Source organism: Apostichopus japonicus, chromosome 10, assembly GCF_037975245.1.
Source record: "Apostichopus japonicus isolate 1M-3 chromosome 10, ASM3797524v1, whole genome shotgun sequence".
NCBI lineage: Eukaryota > Metazoa > Echinodermata > Holothuroidea > Aspidochirotida > Stichopodidae > Apostichopus > Apostichopus japonicus.
In genome coordinates this window covers 3,983,689-4,001,753 of record NC_092570.1, presented here as the reverse complement: position 1 = coordinate 4,001,753, position 18,065 = coordinate 3,983,689, and the positions used below count along the sequence as shown (strand labels likewise).

At 35.8% G+C, this 18,065-nt stretch overlaps 1 long non-coding RNA gene across 2 annotated transcripts in view; it reads left to right on the top strand.

Annotated features, from left to right (window-relative positions):
- The window catches only part of LOC139975399 (uncharacterized), a 69,038-nt gene continuing 50,973 nt past the window's right edge, over positions 1-18,065 (top strand). For both annotated transcript variants that reach the window (XR_011795730.1, XR_011795731.1), the window contains exons 1-2: positions 1-293; positions 4,369-4,462. This is a non-coding gene — a long non-coding RNA (uncharacterized lncRNA). The remainder of the gene's footprint in view (positions 294-4,368; positions 4,463-18,065) is intronic.

The following is an 18,065-nucleotide window of genomic DNA, read 5'->3' as shown; positions in this document are numbered from 1 at the left end:
GACGTTTCTTTAAAAAAACATATCTCGGCGATATGATTAAGTTTAAAGGCAAGCTATACAAGACAGCAGGTGGACTGTGTGACAGAGAAATCACATTTTTCTGTCCTGAGAACTTGTATTATGAACAATATTTTCACTTCTGTCATGTCGTTGATGCCCACGGTGATATAACCTGCAGGATTCTCGTCTAATGGAAACGTCTTTAAAACTTTAAAACAGAAACTGATTCTGTTTAGAAAGACAACGTTTGTAATCTGAGACTAAAGCTGTGAAAGATCTTACAAGCAGAAGAGGTAAGTTCTATTCCCTTGAAGATTACGTAAACAACATAAATATAGACGCAGAACTTCCTTGTCAGAAAGAAACTTAGAAAGACTCTTTCCATGGTTTATAATTATACAAGTATACAAACGGAGTAGATCACGCACAGTGAATTTACGCGAAGCCAATATTGATAATGAACATTTATGAATCTCATAACCCAAAGAACAGAAAAGGGTCAGTTTAATTGTTTTTGGATAGAACCTTGACTTTGAAAGACTAGTCCCCCCTCTGTAAAGCCCCACCCCCTCCACAACGACTCCTCTTGCGTTAGATAATGTATAACTCCATAGAGATTTGAACGCTTTCAAGACGAGATTAACGACATTTTGAATTTTTCAACTTTTCTGACGACACCGAGATTCGGTCACCTCAAGTTCCTAGATTTCAAAATAGAGGTGGGTTGTCACCCCCCCCCCCCCACACCATACGAATGATACATATATACTTCATGGCAAGAAAAGCAACACATATTGTTTTTTCTTCAGAAACTATAACGTTAACATCCAGGGCACAGTGTGAGACAATTTTATATTACGTTTTTTTTTTTCACAATTTCTTGTGTCTTGCTCTATATGGAAATAGTGCAATCTAACCTAAACCTACACTTATATAATTAATGGTAAGATTTATTGTCTATTGTTTAACAAAATGACAGGGAAAACGATAGTGTGCCGCCGAAAACAAGAAAATCAGGTAATTGTTGCTCTAAGCCAAGCCGAATCTGATCTTTTTGGAACTATTGACTGTTAATGAATCTACTTTTTAAACTCACACACGTTTTCCCCGTTCTGGGAAGCATTTTATGCAATTATAAACATGCAAATCAAATCAAAGGGAACCCATCAATAGAACAAAAGGGAAATTTGAGGGGCCTCTCCTCTTTATAAAAAAAAATCATGCGATGTGCCACAGGTCAGAAGGAGACTAAAATAAATAAGAAAGCATCCACAAGAAATTGCAAAATAGATTATACTTATCATCGTTTGTAGTAAACAAAAAGCTAAGTTTCCTATTTATTTACTTGGAAAAGTAAACGAAATCAGTGTATTTACTGGAGAGAAGTGTTCATACAATGAAGTGATCAAAGACGAAAAGGCGAAGAAAGGGAAGGGGACAGGGGCGCGGAACTCGACACACTCTGTGAAACCAAATGGCCCTATAGGTGACACCTTTGTTACACTTGTGGTTCCAGACCCTCGATTACCCCCCCCCCCCCCCCTTCAACCACTCGTAACACCATTACACTTTTTAACACTACCAGAAATATATCTACATTTCTTGTAATTATAAATTGTGTCACGTCTGAAACCAGTTTTCTCAGAACCACCTTTCATTTCATTTACAAGACCTATAGAATCCTACGGGACATTTTAGTTCGGGCAAATTTTCAGGATGACACCCCATCAGGGGCAAACCAAACAGAAAATGCAGGATCATTGCCCAGTACACAAAATTGCAAATCGTGCTTACTTGTCGATTCCACATACTGGGGCCTTCCAGAGCACCATGTTCCGAGTCAGGCAGAAAATAAACTACCTATCTGAAAATGTCATTTACCTCATCTACTACAATTTTGCAACTAGCAATACGTTTAATAGTCGAAAAACACATTGAGAATGAGAATGAATCAACATAGATCGGCGAAACAGAGCAAGAAAGATCAACCTACCTGTTGCAAATCACTTAAATCTCCCAAATCATGCTATTGAGAAATTAAAATAAAATAAAACTGTTAGCCAACTGCTTATCTACTAGAGAGCCTGTGTAGGAGAATGTGTAAAAGTAAGTTGGCCTGACGTTTCGATCCTAGCAGGATCTTCTTCAAAGGCTAAATGACAAGTAACAGTAACAGAAGGGACAAAAACACGCACAGAATACAGACAGGTTCATGAGCATGGTGAACACAAATAGATGGATGTAAGGGGATTGGTAGACAAGGGATGGAGAGAAGAAAGAAAGAAACCAACAGGGGAAGAGGAGAGCTAGGTGATAAACAGTGGAGGGACAGTGGATTGAGAAATTACTCACTTGATTACTTTAATTACTCACTTAATATAATTTTATATATAAATTTATATAATTTTATATATAAATTTAGTTATATATATATATATATATATATACATATACATATACATAAACATATATATATATATATATAAATATATATATATATATATATATCTTATGAGAGGACGTCACCACAGCCGCAGAATCACTCAGGTGGCCAATTATGGTGTGTATCTCTATATCTATATCTACATATTGTTTATTCGTTCACCAGATATTGATACGAAACTCTGGCAATCTCACTGGTTTTAGACAATTTTCTGAGAAACACCCAACCTCGTAAGAAAGTACAACGTACAGGGGAGAAGTAACATACATTGTAGGGCCCAAATGTTTAAAAAAAAAAAATTTCTACAGACTGATTAATTATTATATCAAAACTGTCCTACACCTTTCCATTGTAAAACGCCCTAGGGAAGTTACTGTAACACTATAGAGGCGCGTCGAGTTTACTTGGGCACCTAGTCAGGTGGAATAGTGTCAAGCTTATCCGAACAGCGTCATCACTTCTGCGAAGGGAGGTATGACAGACCTTCTGGTGTTTCAACAAGGTGTTTACTGTAACACTTTCATATCACAGAGTCAGTCGGTGCACGTTAAGTCTGTCTTCTGTAGCAAATATACTGCGGGTGGGTGGGTCGGGGTGGGGGGTTCATGTCTTAATGTCCAAATTTAGGCTTAGCAACGAGGCATAATGGTCGGGTAGATGTTAATGCATGGAGTGGTGGAAAGTTTGACCCGGAAGGTCGAAAGTACACATTGTCACATGCAGGAAACAATTGTTTAATGCTAACACCTTTAGTAACAAACAATTTGAATCTACTGGGGAGGATAGTGGCAGTGGGATGGGGAGGTGGTGGAGGGGGAGGGGGTGGTGGGTTAAGATGAGGTAGTTGGAATTATGTTCAATTTCCACTATAAGTCTCCATAGCCTCTTGTAGCCTAACCAGAGTGGTGCTATTATTGGATAGGTGATCTTCTCTGGTGATATGGCTCTGGTTCAGTTTGGAGTGTTGGGGGGAGGGGCACAGAAATGTGGGTAACCAATATACCTTGCTATATTTGCATAACATAAGGCAAATTAATACTTTAAGAAAAGGCGGTTGTATAGTGGGGGGGGGGGGTGCATTGAAACTAGTTTGAAGCCCGACTTAGCTCTCGACGTCACTTTCATGACCTAACTTCGGGTTTTTGTATTTCTGTCTGTCATGTCAGTCTTTTGTCAAGTAAATTATAAACCATGCATACATACACACATACACACATATATAAATACATACATACACGCATACATAAACCATGCATGTTTTGGAAAGTATAGCATGTTTGGGGTTGATTGGTATTCGTGTTATGTGATCATGACTATCTGATGTTTATGGAAAACAAAAGGATCTGGGATTTATTGGTATTCAACAACAATGCCATCACACCGGGAAGCTGTTACGGCAGCGCCCTAATAATAGCAAGTTCCATCCATGAACAGAAATGAACCCACCACCATCATAGTTCAAGAAAGGGTAGGCAGTACTGAACCCACCACTACATAATTCAAGTATCAGTGGGTAGCATTATCTATGTTCGAATTTCTCCTTTGTAATGGACCTCATAACTTGTTGCAAGTTCACAGTAACTGAGAGATCCCTGCTTTCAAGGTTACAAATTTCATGTAATTCTTTCCTAATGGCATATTTTTAAGAAAAGTATTGTACAAATAATTGGTTTCAAAATCTGAATAATGTTGTATTATTTAATGGCCTTGACCAGAATTATATTATCTTTTTATGACTACAATAGTAAAATTTTGAAATGTTGATCTATTATTAAATTAAAATAGTACATGAACCTCTTAAATTTGCCATTAGCAGCAAATTACGATTCTTAAAGTGAAGGAAAGAACCGTATAACTTTTTCAAGGTTATTTTCTTTTCTTCTTAACAAAAAAAATCCTTGTAACACTTTATTCTTCTTCTTTAGCTATGAAGTGTTCATGTGACTGAATCGTTGCGTCTTTGGATATGCTTAATATGCCATCAGATGTTGGTGTTACCTAAACAACGATCGGAAAACCGTAAGTTATATCATATATATCATAGTTATATCATATCTCTTAAACTGAATGTATACCGGAAGTGGCAGATTCACCTTAATGAACCATAATGCTTGCTTATAACCAAACTATTTTCTTTGTGTTCCTTCCTGCACGCCCACCTTACCATTTCTTCCCACCCCACCCCACCCCACCCCACCCCACCTGACCCCACCCCACCCCAATCGTTTTCTTTTTAACTCATACAGGCTACTTCGTTCAGAAAGCAAAAAATATACTATTTCATTTTTGTACATGGTAATATTTTTTGTTTGAAATAAAAAATGTTTCCTTTCATATGTGTTTATTGATATCGTATTTTTGGAATGAAGTGGTATGTTAATTTTGCTATAGACTTGCTGCTATGGTCTTCATACATACTAAATAAGAATTCATTCCTTTGGGAGCCTGAAGTGCATGCCTGTTATATACAGGGATGTTATTATGATTTCGTCATGTGGTAGATATCAAAGGGAATTCATTTTTCCCTGAAATATTTTTACTTTTGCAATGATCATGTTTATCAAAGGGAATTCATTTTCCTTGAAATATTTAAGCTTTTGCAATAATCATGTTTAAGTCCGTTGACCCAATGTGACGTCAGTTTAAATACCCCAAAGAACGTATGTATTTATTCATGGCATTTGAAGAATTCATTAAGAATAAGTTCATCAGGAAAACAGATTTTCGACTAACGAAATAAATATATATTTACTCAGCGCCCTGGTGAAATTTGTATTTAACACTGCGTTTCCAAGATATTGGTTACTTATAATAACCATACGTTTTACCGTAATTGAACTTATAATAATAATAACAATAATAGTAATAATAGTAATAATAATAATAACAATAATAAGGCAATTACTTTTTAAGACGCTTAAGCGACCATGAATAAGGGAGAAACCCGCAAGGGTTTATGGATTACAACTTTCACGTCGGGTGACTTCATATTCAACATATGACTCAAATTTGGAATTTGTTTTCAAGTTTCTATGGAAAGTCATTTCAGATGGGAAAATCGTAGATTGCTCTTGGGTGAAAAGCCCACCTTACTATAACCAGGCCGGGTATCGAACCCGGAACCTCCCGATTGCTAAGCCTCATTGCTTCAAATGCCACTCGGCCACAGCACCGGTGGTATGCACTTGAAACAAACAGTTAGACCTATGATGTGATAATTGAACACTGACAGCTAAATGGTTTCGTTTTCTTTGTTTTATTTACTTGATTGGTTTGACTTTGATTGGATAAAGTTCCTACTCGGTTTATTTTTGTCTAACGGGATGTAAAGGCATATCAATACACTAATCACTCTACACATATAGTGTATACGAATGTTGTTATACATCCCAATTTTTGAAGAATATTGGATGAAGATTTTAAAGATAAACGTAGAAGAAGAAAAGAAATTGTCAGTGTGCATAAATAACATCATACTTGTTTGCTTCAAGTTCACTTATGGGACGGAACATATCCTGTTTTCTATATAAACTGAAAACAACAGGAATTGAATGCAAAATTCACCAGGATGCTAACAATATGTTCTTTTTTTCATTATTTAAAAAAAAAATGGTTTTGCTCTGGACTATCTCAGTTTGTTTTTTTACAAGATTTTTATCACCTCTATTGAGCTTGAAAAGCTTGTTTAATTACGAGAGCAAGCAAGAAAAAACAGGACCACTTATGATGGTTATATATAAAAGACATTTAATACTGATATTATCAATTGAAATTAATGAGGTTTCTCGTAACTTGTAATGAAACGGTTTAGGTGTAGGAATAGGTGTCGAGGAGGCTCGGGAGATGAGGCGGGGGAGTGGAAATTCTTAGTCTGTCTAAAACATGAAAAGAGTCCGTTACGTTTGAAAGCACACATCAACACGTATCTTTCACACATTTCCTAGCTGAGAAATTAAGTTTGCACAAACTTCACATGAAGTGTCAGGCGTTAATAACCTCTCCTCTTAATGTAGCCATTTTTTTTTGGTCACATACTAACGTAGATATGCCATATTATACGGAAATTTGCCTATACATTCATTAATGTATATTATGTTCTAACTCAATTTAAAAAAAATGTAGCTTAAATAATTAATGAGGCTAAAAAAAAAAAGCAGTTCCTATCTTTTTATTCAGTAGCAGGCGTCAATTCTTTGACATTAGAAAGGAATCGTATAATATTAATTACGGTTATAGGTGTTAAAACCATCGAAGCAATAAGAAGAACTTTGAATTTTTTTCTTCTGTTTTTGGTCGGACGTTGTCTACTCTTTGTAAATTGTGAATTTTAAATAGCCTATTCTACTGTTAAGTTCCGGTATATGGTTTAATTGTTCTAGCTATTGCATTAATCATATAGTAGCTTCAAATGATGACCTTGTTCTAGGGCTGTAAAACGTAGGGAATATAGAACGAAATTATCTAGTGTGGAATTGTTTTTTTGATTGCTCAGTTTTAACTAGCTCTATGCAGACTGTGATCATTCCAAGACCACATTTCTTTTCATAGCGGCATAAAACCAGCCGAGCTGGCAGTTGTATGGCAAAGATATAAAATCTAGGTCACCACAGGGGGAGGGGGTATTTCGAGTTTCATGAATGTGTTATAAATAAACTTTTACGTATACTTTTTTATATTGTGACGATGAAGGCGTGGTGTAGCGCTTAGTGGTGCCCCCCCCCCGCCCTCCCGTCCCCAGAAGCTACAAGGTTCCCCGGTTCAAACCATCGCCAAGAACCATATTCTCGACAGGACCTAGTTAAACTTGCCGCTGTGCTGTGTTGATTTTGATCAAAGATTATTTCGTGTAGTTTGTATTTCTATTTTGTGAAATGGGAAAATGATGTCTCGAAAGAACGTTCTTTTGGAGTGATTATGAATAAGATAAGATAAGATTCCATCAGTATTTGAAGAAACAAAATGTGGTCAGAAACTCTCGTCTTTCGAATGGTGACATATCAATGGCGGCCCCAGCGGTAGAAATGGCCGTGCGGCACGCGATATAGTGCGGCACATGTATATTATATTGATTAATTAAAAAACATATTGATTGATAATTATCAATAAATTACAACATAGCTGATGTAGCTTCTATTAAACCGGATCAAAAGATAAAACAGAAGTATACAGTCGATTGTGATCAGCAAGGGTGAAAAAAAAAATCAACATCTGATACATATTCAAACCAGAAAGCATTCATTAATTCAACGTATATGTCACAGTGGTAAATGTATAACGGTGTTAAATACCCCATTCACTCCACCCCATTCAATCCGAAGTGGCACCTCACAGTGCTGTTAGAACATCGGATTTCTTAGCTTTACTGTGAGACGTTCTGCATGACGTCATCATGTTCATATATATATATATATATATATATATATATATCTACACACACACTACCCAATTGTACATCGATGCCAGTTATACGACTTCCGTTCTAATGTTCAAACTTTGTATTTTTAATGTCACACGAGAAGAAAGAGTTCACGACAGCTGCAAACACTAAAATAGGCTGCGTCATGACTTCCCGCAAGCAATTCCGCTCATTACCAGGTGTCTCTCTGCTCCTCACAATTTAAAAATCTTAATCAGTCTTGATGTTACAAGCACCACCGATGGCATTTTTATTATTCCTTACATTTAAAATCTTGTAACGGAAATACTGTACACGTATATAGGTCTTACGGCGTTACTAACTGGAATGCATGTTAAACATCACATAGCCTGTTTAAAGCAGACACTTACCGACCCAAAAAATCTGCCGAGTTTTTTATCTTCTCCACCCCCTCTTGTTTTTAACAAACTTTGTACTTTTCTGTGTTTTTTCGTGGACTAATTCTCTGTCAAAACTCCCGACTGATTACTTTTCGAAGTCAGTGCTGTACTAGCAACAACAAAACATAAAGATTTAAAGTATCATAGTGAAGAGAGGTCAGCTACTGTATTACGGATATAACGTAAAAAGTAGATAATAATGCTACAAGTGGTAGTTATCAGAGAGTGAGAGAGGGCATCAGAAATCCGAAACGATGGCATTTGTGGTCTTCACCGGAAGAATTCTGATTGTTGTAATTACTACGGTGGCCCAGTTCGGACATCGAAAGTTTCGTAATTTCGATAAAAAGAAACAAACAAAATTAGACGTACGGTATTACCAAGTCTTTATATGAAACTGAAAATGGATAATTCAAATGTATGAAACTCTATTTCCAAATACAAACGTTCCAGCTTAATGGTTTAGAACTGCAGTGGAAGAAGGGGAAGGGGTGTGGAGGGGTGGGAGGGGGGGGGGCGGGGTGTGGCGGTGTCTCTGTACCAGTTCCTACACATATGGTATATAGATTGATATAGGTAACCTATATCAACGGAATACCTCAATTGAAACACAACTCTCTTTTTCTCTCTATCCAACCCATATCTTTCTCTTAAATTTTTATATTAGTAATGTTATATTATCATCCAAAAATTTCCATTGATCTAATTTCAATTTCAAACCTAAGTAAAGGTTCCACTAAAACGCCAGGTTAAGGTTTTCAATTCAGACCTAATAACAGGTTCTATTTCAAAGCTAATCAAAGTTTCATTTCAAACTCAGTTAAAGGTTCCATTTCAAACCTAATCAGAACTACCTAAGTTGTCAGTTTTCATTTTATATAAATTTGAATCTGAAAACAAAACTCCTTAAACCCAAATGCTTCATAAAATCACAAACTTTAAAAACTTGTTTCACAGACATTCACGTAAGTTATATTGAAAAATCAATTCTTTTCGAGAAAAAAAAAAAAACTTATCCCCTTGACGCAAGCATAAAATATAGATCCGATTATATTCATGTCAAATGATACTCCCCTTGTTCTTAAACTTATAATTTTTTCATTTCCACCTAATTTGGCGCATCAGCTATAAATAGTTTCTTCATCTAGGCTATTTATTCCTTCTTTTTTTCTTTGGACGTGATGTAAACTTCCCCAATATAGCCTCTCATAAATAGTGACAATGGTGTCAGTATTGTTTTATGCCATTGTTAAAAGAAAGTAAATAACAAAAGATGTCAGAATCCACCCAATGACCTTGAACATTTCCCTGAGATTATCCAAATGAAATATCCATTTATTATCTGTCGGATTGACTGTTTTAATAAAATAAAATAAATGAAAGGTTTCTTAAACCTTTCTGTTTTAAAGTTGTTATTTTTAATGAGGCTAGCAAATATAAATTGACATTGCAGTCTGGTTACTAAATGTCACAAGTAAAGGATCTTGATCAGCTGATATGGTCGGGTCCAATCAATTAAAAGGATACTCTATGGCAGGGGAGGGGAGGGGAAGGGAGGGATGGGAAGAAGGTGGAGGGGAAGGGGAAAGTGCAGGAGAGGGGACTTGTAATTTGACTGATGCCGTGAATATATATATATATACACACATAAATATATATATATAAATATGTATATATATAAATATATATATATATATATATATAATTGAAATCGTAATGAGTTGGAAAATCAAGAACAGTGAAAAAAACTTCTAGCCTCCACCGGGACTCGAACCCGGGCCTTCCGGTTTGTACGAGGACACCCTAACCACTATATATTTATATCGTATGAATATAAAACAAACACATTGTCGATAGCCTTCTAGGGTTGCCTGTCAATTTTGTACGTAAAAGGTCTCTGGGTACGTTCTTGGTATCTCTATGAGAATTCCTCTCACCGTGGTTTGAGATGCCATAACCTTGTCATAACTTGATGGTTCTCTGAAACAAGGGAATCAAAACAGACGTCTTTTTTTAAAAAGAAAAAACACAAACAAAGCATATCAGGCTGTCTCAGATATTTTGTGCGTTTACAATATATGAGATCAACAAGTGTAAATATGCGGTCAGTGCGTAAGCTAACACTCCCCAGAGATCACGTGACGCTTTCACTTCCTTTAATCAATACGCACTCCGCAAACTAATGGTACTTTAAAAGGTTTCGCGTTCTCATGTTTCTATGTTAACCATGATATTTCACGAGAGAGAAAACACCATATTGATTCGTTTTTTAACTCTCTAAAGATCATATTTGATGGTAAGCATGCTTCCTCTTCGGGTTTTTCTTTACCAATTCACCGATTTTTCGTTCTCGCGGTTTTACATCAGCTAACGTACTCCTGCACTTCCCTACTCCTCCTACTGCGAAAACGATCATGAATGGGAACAAATCTTCCCACTTTTTGAAGATGTTATATGGAGGCGGAGGTCAAGATGAGAACGAGCTTAAAGTAATAGAACTTTAACGACTTAATCTTGCAAATTGTTTGACCAAATTATAATACCTGATTTCGGCTAATGGCATCATACTTTATCTCGTTAAGTCAAAGCTAAAAGACGTAGGGTTACTTTTAAATTCATCAAGGAAGAATCTTCTTTGAACATTTATCTGGAACGTGACTTGTTTTTATAACAAACTGTACAATCATGATAGAATTCACGAAAAAAAGGATTAAATGGGACCAAAATTTAACAGTAATGATATTGAAATTTATGTTCCAAAATTATCATATTTGTATTATTCAATCTTAGTAGACAAAAACCGAATTATCATCCTAAGCTTATATGTGTGGAGATACTTAGTGATGAACAAACCCCAAACCCCCAAACAGCCAAGAAAATATTTACTCTAACTAGGAAATATCCTAGTTTAAAATTAAAGCTGTAACTGCGAGTTTTAAATTTGTAAATCTGTGATGTCATAATGTGCCACTTTAGAATCTGAAACCTTTAAATGTTTGCTTTATTTTACCTTTTTTTTTGCATGTTCAAATGTTAATAGTGTGGACACTAAATCCAATGTGGTAATTACGTGATGACAATACAAATTGAAAAAAAATTGATGACGTCATGTTTAGACTTGCTCAAGTCTTAAGTTTTCTGTGTAAAGAATCATATACCGTACCTAGCATACCTCTACAAAGTGGAGCTGATTGGCGGAAGTTCGTTCATCATGCATATTCATACATCACTTAAAAATCACGGACTCAGTTTACGTCTTCTCTAACGTGATAACATTGTAAAGTTTAGTTTTCAAACTCATATGATATCTCCCCAATATGGAACTGATTGGTGGATGTTTGTTCATCATGCATATTCATACATCTCTTTAACACACTTACCAATCACGGTCTGGGTTTACGTCTTCTCTAACGTGATAACATCGTAAAATTTAGTTTTCAAACTTATAGGGCTATAATCATAAATCCACCTGTACCGAGTGATATATTCCCAAATTTTTCACGGAAGAAGGTAACCAATATTACTTTTTAACTTACTTTACAACTTTGAAGGTTAATAAAGATTTTCTTTGCTATTTTTAGATGAATTCAAGATCAAGTCGAAGGGTATGATGCTTACACGAGTCTACCAAAATAACTTTTTTTTATGCAACAATCTTTAATAAATCTCGTGGCGATATAAACACGGATATTCCGAGAACTTCATGATTACTAACGTTGTTCGTTTTCTTTCAAAACTCAATAATTTCGTCAACGTTGACACAAAATTGACGGCGATGGCATCTCAGATCGTGTAAGTTTGCCATCAAATATCTTTATCACTTTTTTACATCGTATACAGTTTACCTAAGATACAAATTTTTAAGCGCTAACTATACGCAAACAAAAAAACCCGTCTACGATGGCGTAGGCAGAAGTAACTTGGTCCCGTTGTAGCAATAGGAATGGGTCTTCAAGGGAGGGACGACCCCCCCCCCCCCACCCCTCAAACAAATGATTGCGCTTTGGTAAGCAATTTCGGACTTGGCATCTTCAGAGATCCGGATATGTTACTCTCAGTCTTACTGCACTGGACGCCTTAATACTCTTTTGTTGGATCGGACGGCAGAATAATATAAGGGCCCATCTGGATATTTCTAAAATGAATGAGCAATGGGCCCATAGGGAACATGGTCCCCGTTTGGTTTACTGACTGCACGTTTAATATGACTTCTTAACGGTTCGCTGTCCCTCGGCCTGCGTCAGCTGTTGGTTGGTTACATTTCGGTACAAGTTGCCACTTTGCCCAGCCCCCTCGCCGCCCGGAGTCGAGGCCCCGTGCGAGTACACCGGCCAAGGTACGCCCACTGCCAGTCAGCGCGCATAAACAGTGTTATAAACATTTTGATTGGAAAACGAGAATGTTTGATACGCTAAACTAAAACTGAAATTTGAATATTTTAGTTAATTAATCAAAGATGAAGTTTTAGAGGTTAATACAGCTAGTTCTGTTTCACTATCTAAACAAAATTCCAACAAAACATGCAGTATTCACGAATTATATCAACACGTTGAAGCAAAAAACATAAATTATAAATATGTATTAACTGGAAGTTATTAGATTACCCTCTTAATAGAAGTAATACATATTAATTATCCATCAGAAGGAATCTTAAATTGTACACATTTTAACAGTTTAATGTATCCTGCATTTGCCAATACATCAGCAAGCATTACATGATATATGTTGGTGACAGTGAGGAGACAAACCAATAAACCTTCGGCAATGAATGAATTTCTGTATACGGACAGTTATAAGCCTATAGGAGCTGATCATTTTTCTTTTTAAAATTTTGAAAGAACATTTTTTTCTTCATGAACGTCTACATTTCAACTTGTGATGAAATATAAGGAGTTTTCACACGTCGTAATAGAAATAAAAACCTTTTACCTTCCACATTCATGTAATCTATTAGCATGTCTCACTGCACAATATTCCGTTAATGATAACATAATGTAGGACAGTGAAGGTATATTAATGCATATAGTTAGCTTGAAGGGGAACCTTGGTTACACTTCAATATGAATGTTCAAGGCATATAGGTGCCGATGTGACGATCTTCTATTGCTGATATGAAACTAAAGCTTACATTATATGGACCATCATGAATAATATAATGTAACTATTAAATGACCTTATATATTGAGAAGCAAGCAACACTCAAAACGAAAATAAAAAATCTCAACTTGAATTCGACATTATGTAAATTAACTTGTATATACGGTTTACGGATAACACATGTCCATATTAATTAAACTGGAGCAATATTATTTTCGTCATATACCTTACAGCTGTTTATACGGTTAACTTGTATAATTGATGTAAAAATGAGAGTTCAATGCATTTTTATTCTTTTGCGCTTGACGGTGACAGTAATAGTGGAGAGAATTCAAGAGGCCCAGAGTTTTCAGTATAATTTCTCGCACCTCTGTTTACCGTTCTCACCCCTGTCTCCAGTAACATGTTCACCTCAAGAAAAGTTGGAGATGTTTAATCAAAGAGTTAAATACGATTGAATGGCGTTATGCGTGCAAATAATTGTAACATACCTAGAGAGTGTAATTGTCAATTAGATATTAGCCTTTGCCGTTTGTCTTCAATAAATATTAAATACTCATGAAATAGCCATGAAAACCAGACTAAATTACTTGCTTTTACCCTGTTACACTTAGACACCCTTACCCCCCCCACACCACCCCCGCCCCAAAGAAAATAGAAAAGAATCCAGAACGTCAACTTCAATTATCAATAAAAATTACCAGTAATAAACTCGACTCTGAATGAATTCCTTAAAAAAAAAAATGATCTTACTTTCATCCCGACGCTGTAACATTTTGATACTTTGAAAGTAACAAAGACAAAATATTTGATCTAAACTTGGCATTGAGCCAAAAAGGTACGGTTTGGCTCATTTTCCGCATTTCCCCCCATTTTTCTTCTATAATTTTTGCTGATTTTAGGAATTAAAAACGGGACAGAACTTTGTTGTAAAGTTTACTATGATCATTCGATGTAGAGTTAAGTATAAAATATGATTAATTTCTTCATATCATGTTTAATTTGATCTTATCAGATAAAAGTGTTTCTTTTTAAAAATATCTTTTAGTTGATATCAATTACTACAAAAACAAACCTCTCAGGTTAAAAATGCACAGACTACTCTACACTACTAACTTGTACATTTAGGCGAGAAAAAGGGGGGGGGGGGGGAAAGCACCAACCTTCTTCCAGTAATTAACAGGCACGACAATCTTTACGATTTCGACAAGACAAAATTGGATGCACTTTGAAACATGTGATCTGAAGATATGGTTATTTTAAGTTGTTAATCTTGCAACAAGGGTTTGCATACGATAAAGATGTAACATCACAGACACATATGTACAAGTAATGGATAAAAGGAAAAAAATTGTACCGTAACCAAGATTGTGACCAAAAAAACGCTAGCTTATGAAGTTATTAAAGTTCCTGTGATATCAAACCGACCGCCCAAAATTAATAACGGAAGAAGATAAAGTTATTGACGCGTACGACCTTCTCCTGATTTTGTTTAATGTTTTTTATTTTACGTTTATCGTCTATATGACAAGTCTGAATAAAACGAATGAGTTTGAAGACTATGAAGCGAGGTATAGTGATATAGTTTCAGTTGATGATTACACATTTTACATTATGTAAACAATTCCGTCTTACGCATGTTTTATATACTTTATAATAAAACAAGAACTGCTCTCTCAAGTTTTCTACCGTAACTACAAGCGATATTGCCACTTCGGGTTTTTGTCTTTCTCTTCAGACAACTTAACTAGGAACATAGAACCATTTGTCTCCGTCATCTTACCAGATCTGATTACCTGTAAAATCTTGTTTTTTTCCTGTTTTTCAGTTTAAAGATCAATTTTCGTCAAAAGCCACGAGTAACATAGCATCCGGAGCTAAATATTTTGTAATGCAACCTCTGAGGCGATCTGGAGTGGGGAAATGGTTGCTATCGAAAACAATTTGTTTTCTAAAAATAGAAAGATATTGGCAGGATGGTGACGTTTACGGGAATTTTCTTTTTCTTTCCCCAAATTGGAGTTGCATCAACACACACACTTTCTGAACACGTCTTTTCTGTTTTTTAGCTCTTCATTTACATTAAGAAGTGACGTGTCATGACGTCACGCTACCCATGTACAAAGCAATCTACTTCGAAACTAAAACAAAACAAAAGAGAACAGAACACGAAAAAAAAACCCCAGAAAAGAAAGGTTTCAGATCCAAGTAGAACTATGGCATTTACAAGATGACAGCTTCAGACATGACTGAAATATCTTTCAAACGGAGCAAGACTTTTTCCCTTCGCTGTTTCGGGAGGTTGTCCGTCACGACGTCTACTCTGGCATATATGCTAGGGAGATGACAGTTTGGTCTGTGTCTCTTTCAAATTTAGAAATGTCATTTGAGATCATTCTATTTCTTTATTAGAATCTTTTACATAAGTTTTGAAGGAACAAACCATCGATAAGATAGATAAAAGATAAGCTTATTGAACTATTGTTATATCAAGGCTGACATGCAGTCTATTGTCATTATCTCATTTAACCTTTGACCTTTCACTTGTCCATACTTTACATCAACTTAATGTACCAAAGAAAGTATTAAAAATGACCCGCGTTGGGTTTTTCTTTTGGTGTAAGTATAGTATCTATCCTATTGTCTTAATTCAGACTGAGTGGTAACCGAATTTGGTGGAAGCCCGGTGTTGTACATCAAACATCGCCTACGCTTCTTTTTTGCCATTTTTTTTATTGACATGTGTGTTTTTTTTTCTTTCCTTCGACATTTTACACGTTTCATTGGTCCCCAATTTTCGCAAAACCATCGATGCATGGCACTCCCTAGTTTATTAATAACGATATCTCTCTATGTCACGGTAAAATGGTTTAAAACGTTTATCGTCAAGCAACTTCTACATCGATCGGAGAAAAGTGCATGACAACCTGACAAGGTTCTTGACTAAAGCATTTAGCACTGGGCAGACCCAAGAGATGGGGATATAAATGAAGATGATGAAATAAGACATGAAACTAATACAAACCAATATTAGAGGTTAATGTCAATGTAATCAGAGGGCAATTTTTTGTATCCTCAGAGATATAGAAACGTTCGCCCTTTTCCTTTTTCTTCTCCTTCTTTTTCTTCTTCTTCTTCTTCTTTTTTTCATTTCCAGGGTAAAGAGTTTTGTCTTTTTTTTCCTCTCTCTCTCTATGACTGAACATCAAGACTTGTTTAGATTCACTTCACGAATGTCAAGGTTTTGTTTGTCTGTAATATGTTGATTTATAGGATTTGAGTTACGTTTCGAATCTTTTCATGGTTTGACATCGATGTTGTTTATTTTTGGAGCTCGGTTCTTTGTTTCTAATGTATAACATCTGTTTGTATTCTTTACACTAATGAGTAAAAACACACACACAAACACACACTAATACGACAATGCGGATTTTATTCAGGTAAAAAGAATTTAGAAAAATTGAAAAAAATTAACTGGCAGACATGCCTGTATGGTTCTTTACTATGTCGTAACCTTGTTTTGTCGTTGCCATTGGAAACAAAACACATTTTGTATATTTTATACAAACGGAGTCACTAACATATTTAGCCAACGCTATACGTTTTGTTCGTGTATATTATAGGTGTGTGTTTAGTGAATAAAAATCGAAAGACAAATGTTACATGTGTTCATCGATAAGGGTGGGGATGTGGGAGGGGAATGTGCGGGGGGGGAGGGGTGAAATAGGCAAAACGTAGAAATGGTAAAGTCTTGGACCCTATATTTTGTAATATCGACGCTAACCAGGGGTGACCAGTGACGTCCATAATAATATATTGCTACGTTCATTGTTACAATGCAACGAAGTCATTACCAATGGCCGATCTATGATTTCTTTGCAAGATGCAGGAGGCGTTGGGGTGGGGTGGGGTGGGGTGGGGCTGGGGTGGGGTGTTGAGCCAAGTATCGCTATATACCTATGTTTATCACCGAAATAGCAGCGCATTAGAATACATTATCCTCACAGTGAATATTTACCTCGTAGGAAATGTGATAATTTTTGTTTCCAGTTATACCTTTTTTATAACGAAATATGAGTTTAGCCGAGGTTTAGTGTCAAAACTACTTCAGAAGGGGGGGGGGAGGGTTCATGTCCCCGGGGTCCCCTCCTAGATTCCATACCTACCCGATGCTTGATCATTAAACTTAAATGAAGATGGTAGCGATTTGTCTCTCGGTAGAGTTGTAAAGTAATACAAAATATAATGTTGAAAAGCCCAGTTTCATTCGTTAGTGTTATTGTGCGGTGTTACCAAGTTGGACAATATGTGCATCTCTTCAACATTGATATGTTACGTGAATACACGTAAAAACAGGGATATGGAACAAAGTTTACGTCATCATTTCGAAGTTTCTTCTCAAGCTGATCATGAAATCAATCTGGTCCTTTATGAAGTAGGCAATATGATGTGATCATTATTCTATAATCACGATGAAAAATGATATCGTAATTATAGGTCAGCTTTACATGAATTTATATAACAATATGTGGGAGCTGTATCATATTATTTTATATTTCCAATACATATCCAAACTAACAACTATGTAGTAAAAAAGAAACAAGAAACCACAACAAACAAAACAAAAAGATACCATTATAGTATCCAAAGTATTCTATTTGCAAAATTCAAAAGATAAAAACTAGCAAAAGAAGCATTTTTTCGTTCT